Here is a 4,867-nt window from a genome sequence, read left to right on the forward strand (position 1 = left end):
GTTAACATTACTAAGATTCGGAAACAATTTTCGGACCGATCGAATATTATATTACTAGAACTCGGTTAGGCTGTTTAGCTCATGTTTGAACGAGATATCTCGAGAACAATTTGTTCGAATTGAAAAATTCTTTTAGTGCCGGGAAAAATGTTTTTCTTTTGAGAAATTCTGTTGCGTGCGCTGAGTAAACGGTTAAAGTTTGGCAAGAAATATGTATGACGGTATTGTTCCTTTTAAAAAGTTGCAAAACTACTAATACTGTGAAGAATCTATTTGCGAGCGTAATTGACGATGAAATTGACGTATTTTATCATCATAAACTTGCCTATAGTAACTGATGAGTAGGTAGCTACTATCTAACAATAATTATTATTCATCGACTTCGACTTTGTGAAACAAGCCATTGGTATTATACCATTGAACCCCCACCGCTTGCACACTGCTGCTTGGCGGCAGCCATAGACAATGTGGTGGTACATACCTAAACGGACTTTCGTAGGTATGTGGCGGACCTGCTATTACCATTGATTGAACGTTAATATTTCTAATTGATTTAATTTTCTTTTGTATCTATCTATCTATCTATACTATTCCTAGCTTTTACTCGTGGCTTCGTCCGCATAAAAGTTTTCCGGGATAAAACTCCAGCTATATATTTTCCCGGGATAGAAAATATCCTATGTCCTTCCCAGGGTCTCAAACTATATCCTTACCAAATTCATCAAAATCCGTTGGGTAGTTTTTTAGTTTATCGCGTTAAATAAGCAAACAGATGCGGCGGGACTTGTTTTATATTTTTTGGAACTTTTTAAGACAAATAATTCTGGATTGTTAGGTAACTTAAATAGTTTACGCAGTGCACTCAACAAAAAGTCTCATTTTCTGCACTTTTGCAACATTTTTAATTTATGCTGTGCTCCTATTGGTAATAGTGTGACGTTATATAGCCTTCCTCGATAAATGGACTACTCAACACTAAAACGATTTTTAATTTGAGCCCGTGGTTCCTGGATCAATGCGTTTAAACAAACCCACAAATAAATAATCTCTTCAGCTTTGATAATAAGTATAGATATTTATCTAAATAGATAAAGATATAAAGCTGAAGCGTTTGTTTCTCACAGAAAAAGGTTGTTAGTTCAATAACCCAGGCACACATCTAAAAATATGGACAACAAAACTGTACTTGTTTCTGTTATTAAAAAAAAAAAAAAATATTGGAAAATGTGTTTTTTTTTTTCAAATTCTATTAAGATTATTATCTTACTCATAGTTTGTTGAATTCGCTATAATAAAGTGATTAATTTAATATACCTAATGTTAACACTTTTATATATTTATTGTTACTGCTCTAGATAACATAGCATGGAGTTATTGTTTAGAAAACGACACAGTCTACAATCAGACATTGAAAATGATGACTTATTGATAGCATTAACACTACCTTTGATAAGAAAAATAATTTGTTAAAAGAAATAATATTACTGTATTGAATACTGGATATAATATTAAAATAATAATATAAATTGCTCTAAAAGCAACTTCTACAATTAATGGGCATATTTTTTAAATGAAATAGATTGAATTGGGAGGGTGGAGTAGGTGTGGGGAGGGTTTTGTAGTCTTCTGTCAACAAAAGGGTTTCTGGGTGGTTATAAATAAAACCTACATATAATACCAAAGTAGGTAGTATCTTAAAGTACCAATTAATTATGTTTCACAATCACAATAATTGTAACTGCCTTTGGACGAACTTGCAGTCATTTTTAAAAATGAAATAATATATGAAAAAAATTTGCTATAATTTTTCACAAGATTCCTCGAGCTGTATGCTAACCTTATAATAATAATATTTTAATACAATTTAAACTTTGAATTAAGTTTTAGGCACTTATGTAGATCAACAATTCATGTCTTTATGCCCTACTCTTCGCACTGAAACATTGTTGTGCTCATATAAAAAAAGGCTGAGCATGACTGCCCTAGACCCTCCCACAGTGGCAAAATTTCCAAATTCAGTCTGTTTAATTTAAGACCTATCCCATAAAAAGTTCTACTATGTATAGTGAAACTGCTGTAAAAAAATCTTTCACTGTAAAATTATTTTAGTATTGTTAAAAAGTATTAGAGCAAAGTACTTACTAAGTCCAAAGGAAGACCAATTCTATTGGACAGAAATAGGAAAATTTTACTGCCATCGTAATAATCGTGATATATCTTCGTCATAGCGTCTTACTGCAAAAATTTAATTTAATCACCAAACAAAATAATTTTATTTCTCTTTGATACATAGACAGCAAATAATAATGGTCTCAAAATGGTATATTGTATACCTTTATGTCCTGTTTCGAGATATTTAGCAATCAGAATACAAGTAGATTTAATACTAGGCATGCAATTCCACACGCATTATCCGTAGTACAAGATAATATGGGTATTGCTATATTTTCTTTTCAATTAATTTTGTTCATCATCTGAGCACAACTGTACTTATTGATATTTGTAACACATAAAAATCACGTTTCTCAAGTCACAAGAAACAAATAACAACTAAAACACAGTTTTATTTGTTAATTTGATACTACTGTTTGACGTTGTATACAATAGCTAGTGTTGTCAGATCTTTACTTTATAATACCCTAAAATAAGGGTTTTCAAGAAAATGCTCTTCAAAAATAAAAGTCTCCGGGTGTCCATCTGAAAAGAAAAGTTACACAAGTTATACAGTTTGTTTCCATTTTGATGAATCGATACAGTTTAACACCCAAAGTCCCTAAAAATTTCGCTCCATAATGAATAATAATCCTATTAAACTTGGGAGAAACCCCCCACCTGGCAATTGATTACAAACTAGTGTTGGTAAGACGGGAAAGAAGCAATATATTTGTCCCGTACTTTGCAAAATAAAGAAAGAATAGGTAAAAATTGTTCGGTGAGTACATAATATATTACAATATGCTATTCTCTTCTATATGAGAACATAATTCACATGCTTTTACAAACATAGTTCTCATTTAATCTATGGTATTTAATTATCATCATTAAGTATTTCGCTGTTATCTAATAATAGGCATATTCTTTATTTGACCAACAATGAACGAATTCTCGCGCTAAATTAAAAAATATTTTTTTTAGCGCATTAAATTGGTGTGGCATTCGGAAATCGGAATTAATCCTTAATGCCTACAAGGAAAGCAAAGCAAGGCAAGCAAATAGATAATCCCTATAGGGTCACTCGTTTCTCCTCCTCCTGAGTGATTTTGTTATTCATGTTCTTCGTTTATTCACCACCGTATTTCAATAGCGAAGTTACACAGGTCATAAATGACATATAATGTCAAGTGTCGATAAATATGGTTTTTGACAGAAAAAAAGGCGGGAAACTGTGAATAAGCAAAGGCGCCCTTTTGAATTATTTATTTAAAAAAAAAGCTTTTCTAGTATATTTTGTACATTAGCCTTCACATATTTATTAAATAAGTGTCTACATAAATAGTTAGCCCATCAAAATGGGCAGGAAGAGACGGAGAAAAGATGAACTTGAACCTCCGGATCCAGACCTATCGAGCTTCGGATCTTCAGACACGGATTCGTCGGAGTCTCTTGGAGCTGCAGGATCAAAACATAAAGATCCCAAAGACAAATATAAAATATACAAGGTAAAAGGGTACACACGTAAGTATCCCGAGGATACAAATCAAACCGAACTAATAGTCTTCCTTAACCACCTGCCGGCCTAGCATGCGCACGACGACAAAATTTTGTCGACACTTTTTCTCGTGATTTTGTCGTTTATCTCTATATGTCTACCGACACTAACATGCGCGCTCATTTTCTCGACTTGTCACGAGAAAAGTAGAGAAAAATTAATGTTTTATTAATCTGTGGTATTTTTGTCTACAAACCCTAACATGAGCAAATAATTTTATCGTTTTTTGACACATGTAAACGAGATATTTGTCTTCTTTGATATTGTACGAAGAGATAAACCGAGAAAATTATCAATTTAATTTATTTGTTAAAACGCGATGGTTGTATCTTACTAAAGTAAAATAATATCGATATACGACAAACGAGAGGCGTGTAAAGTGAAAAGAAGACATATTATACTTAATTGATTTATGATATCCCTTTGCTACAAAACAAATGGCATTGTATAGAAAGGTTTGCTCCCGATTTTTAGTCTCAAGCCAAAGGCATAGCCGTCCGTTTAAAGGTAATTGAATATATTTATTACATACTTAATTACATAAGTAGCTGAGTTTAATATCAATTGAAGTATTTTGATTTATAGATAATGGAATCATTTTTAATTTTTTTAGGTGAGACTCGTAAATTTTACGTGCAAGGTATGTTAGGGCTCTTAGATTGTACCCATATAAAAATATTACCTCCTAATGAGCCACAAAGTGCACAATATCAAAAAATGAGGAAGGATGCCTGCGACACCAAGGTTCAACTGGTAATGTACTATTAATTAATTATTAGAGTTAATAGAAATAAAAAATGAATGTACTTTGAGAAATATCTTCACAATTAATACATAGTGTGTTACCTTTCATAAAAATTAAATTAGTGTGCCAACTAATGAGGTAATAAGAGCTATTTAATCAGATTAATTGCAGTTTTAATTTTGTTTATTTTAATACTACAAATACAAATGAGTAACTTGTTTTACCATTATGTTTTGCAAAACTAGTACCTATATGTTACCAAAAAATGTCACATTATGGATTCAAACAGCAAAACTCTTAATGTGAATGCCATGTATCGGAGAAGATACTATTACTATGCAACTTAACAATATAAACAAACAATATCTTGCTTTATTTCTTTATTAAAAACTTCATTTACACTGATTGTATAC

General features: G+C 31.6%; 1 long non-coding RNA gene across 1 annotated transcript; it reads right to left on the reverse strand.

The window, feature by feature from the left end:
- Positions 1-387: 387 nt before the first annotated feature.
- On the reverse strand, positions 388-2,634 carry LOC119193670. The gene is made up of 2 exons (XR_005114019.1): positions 2,334-2,634; positions 388-2,235 (listed from the first exon to the last, which is right to left on the reverse strand). It is a non-coding gene; the product is annotated as an uncharacterized LOC119193670 (long non-coding RNA).
- Positions 2,635-4,867: the final 2,233 nt, after the last annotated feature.

This window comes from Manduca sexta, unplaced genomic scaffold (genome assembly GCF_014839805.1).
Source record: "Manduca sexta isolate Smith_Timp_Sample1 unplaced genomic scaffold, JHU_Msex_v1.0 HiC_scaffold_875, whole genome shotgun sequence".
Taxonomy (NCBI): Eukaryota; Metazoa; Arthropoda; class Insecta; order Lepidoptera; family Sphingidae; genus Manduca; species Manduca sexta.